At 41.7% G+C, this 15,711-nt stretch overlaps 1 long non-coding RNA gene across 1 annotated transcript in view; it reads right to left on the bottom strand.

Moving 5' to 3' along the window:
- The window catches only part of LOC147002781 (uncharacterized), a 47,260-nt gene that overhangs the window by 18,443 nt on the left and 13,106 nt on the right, over positions 1–15,711 (bottom strand). Inside the window, exon 3 of the long non-coding RNA XR_015048570.1 lies at positions 2,874–2,973. This is a non-coding gene — a long non-coding RNA (uncharacterized LOC147002781). The remainder of the gene's footprint in view (positions 1–2,873; positions 2,974–15,711) is intronic.

The following is a 15,711-nucleotide window of genomic DNA, read 5'->3' as shown; positions in this document are numbered from 1 at the left end:
GTAGCCCTGGCTGTCCTGGAACTCACTTTGTAGACCAGGCTGGCCTCGAACTTTGCAGAGAATCTCCCACCCATAGGTGGCATCTGGACGCTAGAAAAAAAAATGCAACTTGGGTATCTTGACCCAGAAACATCTCCTCATTTTAGTAGAACCAAACCAAGATATTCTATAGCAAGTAGCTCAGGACAGCGGAATTCCATGTCCGTATGGGAAGTCCTCTCTTCTTGGGAAAGGAAACAACAAGCTAAATGTCATTGTATCTGCTGCTTATACTAGTATCAACCTCATTCACAGTGACCTTCCCAACAGTTCGCTTTCTACAGAGAGGCCAACAAAGAATGACCTCATGTTTGAAATTAAAACTCCACACAAGCTGTCTGAGTGTGCTCTTATGGGGGAAGCCATGCTGTTGAAGAGACTCTCTCTCATTAGCCCAGGAAACAAGCACAGGGTTCTGAACAGCAACCTTGAGATTCTATGTGAACAGCTCACAACTCTCTGGATATATAACAGAACAAACAAACAAACAAACAAACATAAACCCCTTATTTCTGAAGTTGTCTGGATCCCCTTCAAGATTAAAGAAAAATAATGGTTTTACAGGAAGCTATAGCTGTGGGTATTTAGAGATGACAGAGATGACTAAGGGAGAAGAAGTGGCAGTTCATACGAGTCTAAATTAGGTTAGTAAATCAGAGCGACTCCTCCAGTGCTTTTTAAATAGGTAACTACAAAGATATAATTTTACTCACTGTAACATTTTACAGAGAACAACAAAATAGCGATGCTTAGCCAATCGACCTGGTACTTAACAGAATTCCTCTCCTGCCTGGGGAAGGCTGTTGATTTATTGAGAAATCATTGAATAAATCGAGGGGTAGGTTTTAAACAACAACTTTCCAGACATGGTGTTGCTGTCAGCTCGTTTTACAGCCTGCACATAAACCAGGTGTGTGACCATGCTGCTGAAGTTGAAATCATTTCCGGCTGCTAACAGGAGCTGTTCTAGTTGGCTGTCAGTTTCCAAGGGGCTTACATGCAGCTCAGGGCTTTACCTTTCGTATTTTGTTAGTACATTGCTGAATGTAAGACTCAGTTTACAGACGTGCAAAGCATTCAGAGTTGGGGATATAATTCTCAGAGAAAAGGCAACTGAGAGGTTTAGATACCCGAAATACAACTTTTCTATACTAATGGGAGTATTCTTGGCCTCTCTAACGAAGACGACTGTGTAACTTAGTCCGAAATAGAAATGGGTCAGGATCTTGGCATACCTGAACTTCTTACAGTCTGATCAAAGATATGCCTCTGACTTTTCAGTTGAATTTTCTGTCTGTCCCTGCCTACATCAGTAAGTCCAGTTCTTTCCTTGAAGGAAATGCCTTCTCTACCACTGGGCCTCCACCTCCAGTCCCCAGAGCTTAGCTCTATCTCCAGACACCAGTGAAGCTGGCCAGGAAAGTAGTAGGTTATGCGAGACCTCAGGAAAGAAGCCACTATAGTCTGGTTCCTTTCGTGTGTAGCTTGTCCCTAAACCTTAGCCCACACCTGGCCTACCGTCTTAACAGATAAAACATTTAAGGCAGACTGCTTTGACTGGATCACACAAGAGTTTGCAGTTCTCAAGTGGTTTTATATCCTGGTAATTAAGAGTCCATGCTCTAGCTAGGAGTGGTAGCATGTGCCCACTACTTAAGATAGTGAGGATAATGAGTTCAAGGCCAGCTAATGCTACAAATTAAAACTGTCTCAAAACAACAACACCCAAAGGAAACAACATCGACAAGAAAACACAGCAAAAGTATCAATACTCAAGTATTTTGAGAAAAGTCAGGAAAAAAAAAAGTTCCTCTTTATCTGCTGAAAAAGGTTGTGACTACCAAAGCATGTTAGTTATAAGCAATCAAATGATGTATGTGTGAGAGAATGTATGTGGAGTGTGCATGTATGTATGTATAATATTTATGTGTGTTAGTGTGTGTGGTATGCATGTTCTGTGTACAAATTGTGTATGTATGTGTGTTTATGCATATTGTGTGCATGGTGTGTGTGCACTCTGTCTTTTCAGGTTTCTTTATCAGCAATTAGAAGGTTGACTCTAGCTTCTGGCAATAGAGGTGCAGCCAGACCTATGGGCGATATCAACACTGTTTCTGAGTTTCAGTTTGTTTTGTTCAGAGTCAAGGATTCACTGTGTAAGATACAAGTCCATTATTTCCAGCTTTCAATTAGGTTTCTAATACAAATCCATAGGGCTGTCATGTTTGGGTGTTCAGGTTGGTCCCCAAAGAGCATCACATCAGCTTATTCTACACAAATGTCTTCATTACTGTGTGACAGCATCAACATTTCTACTATAATTATTGGCTTTAAAGTTAGGCTATCTATTTATGGTTTCCTGATAGTTGTAGAATCCTGCATTAGAAAGATGAATACAATGTGGCAATGTTACACTAGAAAGATGAATACAATGTAGCAATGTTAAGATCCCTGAGGAGAATCAAGTCCTTTGGCTGCCACATGTGTACATACTATGTCTAATGGTTGGCGATGATTATCAATTTGACAGGATTAAACAGGATTATAATCACATAGAAGACCAACATACTATATTTAAAATATACACTGCCTCTACATAAGAAGTTATTTTGTCAGGTGATCTACCCTTTGGCTATGTATATAAAATTTGAACCTCTATTTAATATTAGTCCATGTTTAAACCTAATGTTTTATGTTCTAGATTATTGCATCTGGCATTTCTTTATTCTACCTGATAATATTTGTGAGGTCTTGATCTGGATGAACAGCTATTTCACTCCACTATAAGCCCTTTGCAGGGCTGGAGAGATGGCTCTGTTGTTACAAGTACTTACTGCTTTTGCAAAGGACATGAACTTAGTTCTCAGCATACATGTTGGGCAGCTCACAATTGCCTGTAACTCCAGCTGCCGGTGTCCAATGCCTCCGCATGACCTGCATGTGCATGACGTGCACAAAAGCAGACATATTATACATGCATGTTACAAGTGCTATGCAATAATCAATATCCACATGCAATCAATAATCTTTAAAATTCTACAAGTACTGTTAGAAATAGACATGGGAAATATATATGTTAAATGATAGCTGCAGACGATTTTACACAAAATTAATTTCCCATACAATTTAGCAACTTATTTCCTAGACATATTTGAAGAGAAGTAATAAAATAAAAAGATACACACACACACACACATATATATGTGTGTGTGTGTGTGTGTGTGGTCACTGTCAGAAAATAGGAAGCATTATAATTTTAAAAAATTATGGCTAAACTACTGAAACCATTGAGTGAAACTGTAGAAAAAAAAATGAATGGCTTGTTTATTAACGTCCTTTCTTGTTGCCATGACAAGTTAGGGAGATTTATTTTGGCTCCTGGTTTCAGCACATCACAGTGTAGATGGTGAGGCGGGGCTGGTGGAGGGATGATGTAGCAGAAGCTTCGTGTATCATGGAGTGTCAGAAGCAGATAGAGTAGGAACAGATGCATGGTGAGACTGTAACTCCGAGGCCTCCTGCCAGTGACACACCTCTATCAGCCCAGCACCTCAAACTCCCCCAACAGCAGCAGACCAGATACTGAATTGCGATAGCCAAGGGACATTTCAGATTCAAGCCATAATACACTTCCCTTAACCACCACAGGCTCATGGCCACCTCATAATTCAACATGCATCAGTCCAAATTCAAGAGTCCTCATGGTCCTGACAATTCTAATGCTGTACAAAGGTCCTGAGTTTCTTCTAAGACTTAAAGCACATTTTTAACTGGGAGCACCTGTAAGATCAGAAAACAAGTCACATAAAAGGCACGGTACTCAGGGACAGATTGGAGCAGAGACTGAAGAAAAGGCCATCCAGAGACTGCCTCACCTGGGGATCCATCCCACATGCAGACACAAAACACAGACACTATTGCTGATGCCAAGAAGTGCTTGCTGACAAGAGCCTGACAAAGCTTTCTCCTGAGAGGCTCTGCCATATCCTGACCAATACAGATGCGGGAGCTCGCAGCCAACTATTGGACTGAGCACAGGGACCCCAGTGGAGGAGTTAGGGGAAGGACTGAAGGAGCTGAAGGGGCCTTATCTGGCATCAGTGGGAGGGAAGACCCTTGGTCCTGTGAAGGCTTGATGCCCAAGTACAGAGGAATGCTAGGGTGGTAAGGTGGGAGTGGGTAGTTGGTGGAGGTAGGGACCCTCATAGAAGTAGGGTAAGGGGGGATGGGTGTTATAGATGGGCCTGACGCTGTTTGTATGTTGATGCTAATTCCACTCTCCTGAGAGGGGCTGCGGACAAGGAGTGAGTCATACCCAGGTGATGGCTTGTGAACCAATCCCAATAAAGGAGCCAGTCAATCACTGGGCAAGAAGGCGGGACTTCCGGGTTGGATAGGGGAAGAGAGGATGTTGGAAGGAAAGTGGAGCAGAGCACGTGGCCTGGAGAAACTGCAAGTTACAAGGGATCGCATAGATGGGGAGAAGAGTAGGGTAGTGGTAAAGCTGCCCAGTCTAGGCGCACAGCTTGTATACATATCAACTAAGTTGTATTGTCTTTGCCCAGGCTTATTTGGGTTGGAGATTTACCACAGCAGATGGGATGGGGGTTTTCAGAGGGGAAAGGGGATAACATTTGGAATGTAAATAAATTAAATATCCAATTTTATTTTTTAAAAAAGGGCACAGTGCACACGCCCATTTCATAGGAGATAGATTGAGTCATATCAATGAAAGGTCCAACCAAAGCAATCCTCAAATCCAGCCAGACAAAACCAGCCTGTAGCCCCATGTCTGGAATCCAGGGCATTACCTTGGCTGCAGCAGGCTTCTAGGTTTTGTCATCTTCAGCACACATGGGGTCTCCCTCATGCAGACTTCTCACCTGTATGGCAGATGCCTCGTATTCCTGGTGTCTTCGTGTCTCCACTGCAGTTTAGGTGTGCATGCTGCCCTCTCTGGGCATTCTGGCAGGGAGTCTGGCCTTGTCACACACTTCCAGGTCTCATAGCCTCCCCCCCCAGCCCCTGAACCTCTGCGCAAGTCTTCAGAAGAATGTCATCCTTGTATTCTGCTTGCTGGCAAAGCCAGCGGCGTGGATGAAAACAAATTTGAGACCTATCCAAGCCCCGTTAGAACAGGTTTCAGCAGCCTGTGCAGCTGAAGAGAAGAAACATCTCTGGAGACAGGAAGACAGCCCCATGACACTATGTTTCAGACCCAGTGTTTGAAAAGTATATCTCTGAAATTCGTTTTCATGGGGGCCTTTGACAGGGAAGTAGGGAGTGGGGTAGAGGGTTGAGGTAGGGAGTGTGCACCTTCCCACTGCCTAGGGCAAGGCACTCAGTTACACTCTACTGCTGCTCATCTCTGACAATTACAGTTACACTACCCCCAACTTTAATTCGTTCACGCTTTATACCTTGCCAAACCAAAGGATTTTGTTTTATATTTTACTCTCTATTTCTGCTTCATTTGCAAGATAATCCTGGCCAATTGTGGCTCCCTCCCTGTCTTGAAATCTCCTTTGTCAAAATAATTAGACTATTTCTTTTGATTTCAAGCATGCTCAGATTTTCAGGGCAAAATTTCAGGGCAAAATGTAGCCAGTTGTTTTCATTGCTAAGAACTAACTATCCACATTTCCATCTGTGTTCAGGCCTTCCAAGTTCCACCAGATTGGCTCATTAAGCTCTTTTACAACATTCTCGGGCTCCTCTAGTCTTCAGCTTCAAATTCTTCAACAGTCCTTCCAGAAATCAGTTCTGAAGACCTAAGAGCTACAGGGTCAGGTTTATCACAGAAGGAGCCTCGCCTCTTGGTACCATTGTTCAGAATCAGTCACTCTTGTCTTCACACTAAGTACCGATACCATCAACTTGAGAGAGGAGAAATGTGTCTGCGCTGTGGTTTGTGTACGGCATCATACCGAGGATGGCGTTGTATGGAGGCTCTGTCGTACGGCATCATACCGAGGATGGCATTGTATGGAGGCTCTGTCGTACGGCATCATACCGAGGATGGCGTTGTATGGAGGCTCTGTCGTACGGCATCATACCGAGGATGGCGTTGTATGGAGGCTCTGTCGTACGGCATCATACCGAGGATGGCGTTGTATGGAGGCTCTGTCGTATGGCATCATACCGAGGATGGCATTGTATGGAGGCTCTGTCGTACGGCATCATACCGAGGATGGCGTTGTATGGAGGCTCTGTCGTATGGCATCATACCGAGGATGGCATTGTATGGAGGCTCTGTCGTACTGGATTCTCTGGCTGTTGTGTCTCTCCAGACCGGGAAACAGAAAGCAGGACCACAGAAGAGCAGACCACAACTCACAAACCCCTGTTGGCTCGTCTTCGCCAACAAAGAACATGAGACCTTCTCAAACAGAACCACCAGCTGTGGACCAGGTGTTCAAATAAATCAACATATGGAGGGTGTTCTAGGTTCAAACCACAATGGAAAGTCAATAAAGAGCAGCTCTGTAGACCCTGGTAAACACAAAATGCAACCACAGTCAGACTACGTGTGAAACTTGGGTGAACCTGATGTCACCTTACGTGAAAACAAAGAACCTCCCCAAACTCTGAAAGATTTGATATAAAAATCCCTGTCTGCTGAGCCAGGATAAAATTTTTGTTGTGCCAAAGACTGTACTAATGAGGAGTTTGCACAAAGTTACTGCACATAAAGGCCCAAAAGGCCCTAAAAGTGATGAAAAGCCTGTTATAGCTAGATCTGCTTGTTGTTATCTACAGTGATTCTGAACTTGTTAAGCATCCATTACTTGGGCTTCTAAAATTCAGGCCAAGACAGAAATTGAACACACACTGGTAGTGATTATGGCTTACCACTGAACACAAGCAAAGCAAAATGTACTCATTAAGATTATTGTTAATTAATTAAAATAATGTCACAGCTATGGTAGCCCATGAGGCAATGAAGACACCATACACTATGATAAGCATTGGAATGTGGTTTTTCAAACCTAAGATGCATGATTCAGGTTTTGGTAAGGAGATACAGGTCAACTGTACAGAAAGTCACTCAGGAAACTGTGTGCCTGACAACAGGAACTGTGCATTTAGCAGAAAGGCACAGTCAGATGAGATGGCATAATAGAAAAATTTTGTGCAAAATATAATACTGACAAAATTTAATAGTCCTATTTGGGGGAGGTTAATAATAGAATAAATCTAAGCCAAAAAGTTAGGATCCAAATATAATCATATGTTCAAAATACCCTTGAGAAAATAACTCCAAAGCACTCTAGATTTTGGGTTTTATATTCTTTGAGCTTGGTTATAAACAGCAACTCCAACAAAACTCTTCTTGTCACTGAGTTTGGAACGTTATCCAAGGACTTTATGATCACTTCACCCCTTGGTTTCAGTGAAATATTGAACTGTTGTGAAAACACATTTACGAAATGCAAATTGGAAATTATTGCAGAATCCACCGTGAGAAAGGTCACCACCGTTACATTGCTAAATCACGATGAGAAGCAATGTGTGCCTGTCACAGACACTTGAGTAATATCGATAAAGATGCAAATTACAGAGGCCAAAAGCAAACGTACTTCCAGACCATTTTATTGGAGGATGTACATTCCAAGGTCTAATTTGGCACCATGTCGTAAGGGGAATGATAGAAATTCCAAGTTCAGTATGGTGTTCTAGGGAGCCATCCACAGGACTAAAGCAGTTATAAGGGATATTGTTTGCCAAGACTCCATTGTGAATGACAAAGCACCCTGAGTGTCTCTGCCTGGCCGTCAATTACTTAAATTTAAAAGCTACAAAGATAAGGCAAGCAACCGACCTCTTCCTAACACGTCTAAGTTCGTTATGGTTCCACGGTTCACATTAAATTTCAAATTTACCTTGCTTTCATTTTCAGTAAATAAGCATACAAACATAAATATTTTATAGTCCTTTTAGCATCCTTGCTATCATTTTTAATTTGGAGGACTGTGGTGAGACTTGATCGAGGAAAAATGAAGGCTCCGTCACAGTGACTGCTATGCTGAGGTCTCCGTCTGAGAGGACAGAGAAGATCCGATTTAACATAGAGGTCTTCTGTAGGAAGAGGCCATGAATTTTAAGATTGACTATTTACTTATTAAGAAAAGGAAATGTAAAGACCAGAGTGGAGAGGAAAGGCATGACATCACAGTTGAAGCTGACTGCTTGCCTGCTCGTGACCTTGACGCTCGTGACCGAGGAAAGGCATGACATCACAGTTGAAGCTGACTGCTCGCCTGCTCGTGACCTTGACGCTCGTGACCGAGGAAAGGCATGACATCACAGTTGAAGCTGACTGCTCGCCTGCTCGTGACCTTGACGCTCGTGACCGAGGAAAGGCATGACATCACAGTTGAAGCTGACTGCTCGCCTGCTCGTGACCTTGACGCTCGTGACCGAGGAAAGGCATGACATCACAGTTGAAGCTGACTGCTCGCCTGCTCGTGACCTTGACGCTCGTGACCGAGGAAAGGCATGACATCACAGTTGAAGCTGACTGCTCGCCTGCTCGTGACCTTGACGTGTGAGACCCAGGCAGGTGACTATTTTGGAGATTCCCAAGGCCACCTTTTGAAACCCAAATCTCCGCCATTTAAACAACAGTGCTAGACAGAGACTGTAAAATTTAGTGTTTCCATGCAAAATTGCACAAGGGAGAACTGAAGCTATCATAAAAGTTGGGTTTCCTATGAATACATAATATTTAGCAGTGTCTTGCTTATTATAATTCTAAGTTCCTAATTATTGCAATTACAGTTTTATTTATTTGTATTTAATTTGTTTCAATTTTCCCTCTCTCAGCAGCTATCATCAGCAAAATAATAATAATAATAATAATAATAAAATAAAATAATCAAGTGGGTGTTCTACATTAGAGAGAGAAAGAAGATCTTAAGAAGCTAACAGGGTTTTCGACATCACATAGCCCTTCTTTGACCTCTCAGGCAACACACAATTGTACATTTCCCTAAATATTAGCTCTCACTTCACTGAGGTAAATTATTTACATTTACTTATCCATATAGTAATGAAGAGTGAAGCTCTAGAGCCCTTGATAGCAATCCCACTCAATGAGTCCAGATAGGATTTTCAAACTCCTAGTTGGAAGACACTAATAGTTCATAAAAGGATTACATCAGCACAATAGTGGAACATTAGGTCCCAGCCTTGAATCCTCTGAAACAGTGTATGTGTGTGTGTGTGTGTGTATGTGTGTGTGTGTATGTGTGTGTGTGTATGTGTGTGTGTGTATGTGTGTGTGTGTATGTGTGTGTGTGTATGTGTGTGTGTATGTGTGTGTGTATGTGTGTGTGTATAAGTATATATATATATATGTATACACACATGTATTTATATATAAACATATAAACAAAACAATATATAAACATGCATATATAGACATATATATATCATGAGAATTTTGTTCTCATATTTTTTCATATATATGCCCCTTTACAGACCCTTGCAAAACATCTGGCTACTCTGCTGAAGGCCTTTGTCTTTCCAAGACAGACTGCAGGTTAGCGAATGTATTGCCTAGATAATGTAAGGTTCTTTAAAGAGTTGGGAAAACATGGCACCATGGAAGTAACAAAGTTCTCACAATTGACTTCAAAGATTGTCAGTCTAGGTCATGACTGACAGCCCAGAAGAGTCCATGAGCTACAAGGAGATGGAGAAAACCAATGAGGAAGATTGTGATGAACAAACTGACCAAGCTCAACCAAGAGAAAAAGACCTTTAAAAATGTCGAATGATAAAAAACATCTCCGAGTTCTGGAACCAAAGAAAAGAGAAAAGCAACCAGATCGTAAGCAGATGATGTGATGCCACCCACCCAAGGGGACAGAAGGAAAAGGTAAGAACACAGAAAGCTGTGGGACTTATGGGACAGCGCCAATGAGCTGGGACATATGCTACAGAATTTCACAAAAGGAATGAAAGAGAGATATGAAAGAAACAAAACGCTTAAAGAGGCCTAAAGAATTCCTAAATCTGAAAAGGAAGATAGACGGATTTATGATGCTTGATGGGATTCCAAAGAGGAAGCATTAAAAAGATGTAAACTGAGATACAATGTGTCAAAGAAGAAGGGAAAGGGAGAGCAGAACTGTCTTTACCCCAGGACTGTGTAGGCAGGAGCTGAGCAAAGACAGCAATAGAGAAGGTAGTGTGGATGGAGGGGGTAGAGCAGGAGCCCTCTACCCTACATGGACAACTACAGGCAACCAAAGAACACCAAGAGTGGGAGACAGAGTCTTCCACAGGGAAGAGAATACCAATTGGTTACTAAATACCAATAGAGCCAACTCTGAAAATGTCCATACCCATAAGATTATACAGGCCGAGAAGATTATAGTTAGGAGTATCTATCTATCTATCTATCTATCTATCTATCTATCTATCTATCTATCTATCTATCTACACATGTACATTTATACATGTAATAATAATTAATGAAAAAGGAGGGCATGGATTTGAAAAAGCAAGGGGGTGTATGGGAGGGTTTGGAGGCAGGAAAGGGGAAATGATGAAACTATGTTATAATCTCAGAAATGAATGGAATAATTTTTTTAAAGCAAATGAGAAGTAAAGATATTTCCAGACATAGAAACAAAAGAATTTGTCGTCAATTTGCCTGACATTTCCAGAGGTCCTAAAGGGGGTTGAAGATCAAGTTACAAAAGAAAGGTACCAAACAGGAACACTGAGTTATATATAACCTGATTAATCCCACCAGTAAAAGGATTAAATACAGACAAATACAGAAAAGAATAAAATGGCCACATAGAAGTCTCTGCATAAAATCACTTAGCAGAAAAGTTTAAAGAGAAGGCATTAAGAATAATTACAGTCATAAAATTTTATTAATGGGCAAATAGTATTAAAAGAAGCAAATTCTGTCATTGAAAGTACAGGGAGAGAAAAATATAGAAGTTTTGTATATGACTGAGTTTATTGGGTTTAAATAGACTGCTCCTGGTGTTTTATGCTGGACTTGTGGTCACCACAAGGAAGGGAAATCTATAGCTAGTGCAGAAGTCTAAAGGAAAAGGGACAATATTTTGGGATAGTTCCCTTCAGTATGATTGTGTCAGTCTGCTTTGTGGATGTTATTTTTCCTGGGGATCTGAGGCTGAAGCAAGAGTCTAGCCATCATTTCTCAAGCAGCTAATGCTTAGTGTGCCCCTGTGCACGCTCTGGTAGCTCACAAGCCTTAATCTTTTATTATTGTAATCATCTTCTATGGTGTTATTACTACTGTCATTATCTGGAGGCACCCATGCCCAACACAGGAGGACAAGCTCATCCAACAAGTGCTTTGTGTTCTGCCCGCTCTAGCAACTGGCTGTGGCTACTGCTTCCCCCTTGCTTTCTACCTCACTACACCCTGAGACATGACAATACTGAAATTATGTCAGTTACTAACATAACCTCTCAGCAGCCCAGCAAAAGAAAACTACCACATGTCTCCACTTTAAATAAAATCTGGGGACAATGAAGATTCAAACTATATCACAAGCATGACTGTGAAGCAGGAAGTGCTGAAGGGTAAGTGGGGCAAGCCAACTCTAGCTCTGAGATCAGTGGTGAGGAGACCATACAGAGGACAGCTCTAAATATGGGTGAACCAGCCTCACAGCTGATGAAGATGCCACTTAAGATTTTTAGAGCCACTGGGCAGAAGTCAGTGCCAGCCTTCAGAGTTTCAAAGGACAGAGTCTTTCAGGAGGGATCACACAGCTGTGGCCTTACTGTGAAGTCAGCACTTGTTTGCCATTTCAAAAACATCCCAAGACCCTTAAGAAACCTACTAAATATAATTTGTTTGTGTTCTGTAAGTAGAACCACGACACACATCTGCTCACAACATGATCTAGTGAATACTTCATTCGTGTTGTTGAGATCTCCCTCTCAAAAGAGATTAATTTCCTTGTAGGTCTGCTCCTTGACAGTGGGCGGGGCATGCCAGAACCATGGTGTGTGTTCAACAGAGATGTCAGTATTGTCCTCATGGTTCCTAAAACAGCATCCATTCTGCAGCTCAAGGAATCATCTCAACTCGTGCACTTGCCATGACTAAAGATGCCGTAGACTGTATGAGTGACATTAAGTTGTAACTTTCTAAAGAGAGTTCACCATTCCACATGCTTTTCAGGACATTTAAGGGGATGAAAAATGGCTCAGTTGGTACAGTATAATTGGTACAAGCCATGAAGACTTGAGTTTGATCCCTGGCAGCCATTTAAAGAACTGGGTGTGCCAAAGCCCATTTGTAATTATAGTAACAGGGAGGCAGAGACAGGCAGTGTGCAGAATTCAGTAGCCTGACAATCTACCTATCAAGTGGGCCTCAGATCCTAATGAGAGGCTCTGTTTAAAAACAAGGAGTAGGATGGATAGCTTTTGAGGAATGACACTGGAGTTGACATCTTGCCTTCATTTTACACACACACATATCCTACTCACACATGTATATGTACACACATGTACACCTACATGTACACACATATGCACATGTATATACACATCACACATGTACACATATAAATATACACATTCATACACACATCACATATACACACACATGTACATATATGCACACACCACAGATGTACATGCATACACTCACACACATACACATATATATGCACACATACACACTCCCTGCACATTTGTTTTTCAGTAAAAGGGGCAAAACTGTCACGAATGTCACGAATATTAGAAGCTACTCATTGCAAATCTATGGACAACTTTGAGGGATTTGAGACAGAGAGAAATAGTAGAACTACATTTAGATGTTTGCTGACCACCCAGAAGATTGTGCTAAGTGCAATAAATCAGAGGTGGAAGGGCAAATACTACCTGATGCCTCTCACATCAGAAATAAAAATAGTCAAACTCATACAGACAGAGTTTGATGGAGGTTTCCAAGGGCCAGGGTTTGAGTCATAGTTGGTCACAGAGAAGGGAGTCAGGACTTACTGTTTGTTAGCTTCACATGAGTATTTTATCATAATCCCTCAGAATTTCTTGAAATAATATCCTCCACTATTTGGGTTTAAGGTAAAATTTCTAATATGCACATACATACAACCTATGTCAAGACTGTATATCTAAGACATAAGGAATCATCCAATAAACAACTCTCCTGTCAGGCATGAAACAGGTTTTAATAACTTGTTTTTGCATAAATACAGGAATAAAATTTTAATCACGAAGAGGATAGTTTGTTTTTTACTGTGAAAACCTTAAGTTTTGGAAGTTTTGATGGGACATTTCTGGTTTTAGAATTAACTTTGCCTTAGCTTTATAAATGTTTTGATAGTTGTTTGGGTTTACTGGGACGCATATCTCAGTAGCAGAGCAACTGCTTGTAAGGCAAGCTCATAGGTTTGACAACCATCATTGACAATACAAGAACAAAACCAAAATTAGTGCCCCCCACTCAAACAACTAGCCCTCCACCACGGTCATGAAGGCAACCCTGTGTAAATGCAGTGGGTTGCACACACAGAAACAACATAAATGTAGGGAGAACACTAGGAAGATGAAGGAGTTTGGCTGAAGGATAAAGGTGGGAGAAGAGAATAATGAGGGCTAGAGAGAGAGAGATTCAGTGGTTAAAGGCCCTTGCTAGCAATCCTGGTGACCTGAGTTTGGTCCAGAGCCTACAGTATAGAAGAACTGATCCCCACATGTTGTCCTCTGACCTCTAACACATGCATCATGGTGCTTGTGTGCCCATAGATAGATAGATAGATAGATAGATAGATAATTAGTCAGGGTTCCCTAGAGTTATAGAACTTATGGGTAGTCTCTATATAGGAAGGAGGGAATTTATTGATGACTTAGTAGTCAACTCCCAACAATAGTCAGCAGCAGCTGTGAATGGAAGTCCAAGGATCTAGCAGTTGCTCAGTCCCACAAGGCAAGCAGGCAAAGGAGAGAGAGAGGGAGAGAGAGAGAGAGAGAGAGAGAGAGAGAGAGAGAGAGAGAGAGAGAGAGAGAGAGAGAGAGAGAGAGAGAAAAGAGTGAGTAAATCTTCTGTCTCCCAATGTCCTTATGTATGCCTCCAGCAGAAGGTGTAGCCCAGATTAAAGGTGTGTGCCATCACACCTTTAATCCCAGATGACCTTGAATTTGGAGACCTCCTTGTCTTAATCTTCTGGGATTCATAGCCACTATGCCTCAAGATCTCCATGCCAAGATACAGGTCAGAAACTTGTATCTCCCAACCTCCAGATTAGGATCACTGGTGAACCTTCCAATTCTGGATTGTAGTTCATGCCAGATATAGTCAAGTTGACAACTAGGAATAGCCACTATAGATAGAGAGATAGAGAGATAGGATAGATAGATGAGAGATATACAGCCAGATATGACATGACTGATAGATACAATAGATAGATAGATGTGAAAAATAGTTAAATGGAAGACACTAGGGCTCTTTATTCAAAGAACACACACACACATATACACATGCATATATATGTATATATGTATATATGTGTGTGTGATATATACACATATATATGTGTATATATATGTCTGTATGTATATATATATATATATATATATATATATATATATATATATACAGACAGACAGACAGACATGATAATCCCTGTTGTGATTTTATGGCAAAGGTTTCCTAGGGCCCACATCAAAGCCTGGTTATTTTATTTATTCCATTTTCTGTGTCACTGTGGACATGCAAGTGATTGCTGAGACGCATGATACTTTCTTTGGTGTAGGTTGAAATTGAGTTTCTAAGCCGCCTTTTGTTCTAGGTAACTTCTTGGAGCAGCTGCATAAGAGCAGGTAACATGGGAGCAACCCTGTCTTTTGTGGCCTCTGGCACCTCCCAGCAGCCGAGGCTGCTTTTGTTACTTGTTGCTTTGTTACCATACTTACCTGCTCCAGAGAGCCATTCTCCCCACCTTTCCACAGAGCCCTTCTTCCCACCTTTCCAGAGAGCCACTCTCCCCACCTTTACTCCTCAGTCCACCGGCTACTTCAGCCCTTTCTTGAACCAAGGCTTATTTAAACCCTAATCTTTCAGAATACAGAGAATAAACAAATATTTAAAGCAGTGATTCTCCACCTTCTTAGTGCTAAGACCCTCTAATACAGTTCCTCGTGTTGTGGTGATGCCCCCTCAAAACCATAAAATTATTTTTGCTGCTACTTCATAACTGTAATTTTGTTACTGCTATGAATCCTAATGTGAATGTTTTTGAAGATAGAGGTTTGACAAAGGAGTCGTGACCCACAGGTTGAGAACCACTGAAATAAAGCCATTTTCTAAGTGGGAGAGATGTCACACAATGCCGATCTTTACTGAAATCCCTGTTTTTGTCTGCTCTTCTTCAAAAGCAAAGCGAGGTGAAGAGGAAAGAAGAGAGACGTGGAGGAGGAAGAAACACCTTTCATCCCCAGGCAGAGCAACAATGAAAGCCCCAAGCAACTCAAGCAGAAGCCACAGGGAGGATTGTCTTAGCCCCGAGCAACTGCAGCCGAAAGCAAAGAGAAAGTCTCCTTAAATCTCCTCTGCTCGAGAACTGTATGTGGGATTTTACCATGGTGGAAGGCTCTCTGTGAGGGCGGTGGCTCCACCCGGAGCAATTGTCATGTTTGAGGATT

This window comes from Mus caroli, unplaced genomic scaffold, assembly GCF_978045245.1.
Source record: "Mus caroli unplaced genomic scaffold, Mus_caroli_1 scaffold_9, whole genome shotgun sequence".
Classification (NCBI taxonomy): Eukaryota; Metazoa; Chordata; class Mammalia; order Rodentia; family Muridae; genus Mus; species Mus caroli.
Note: the sequence above shows the minus strand (reverse complement) of the source record. Positions and strands in the feature narration are given on the sequence as shown.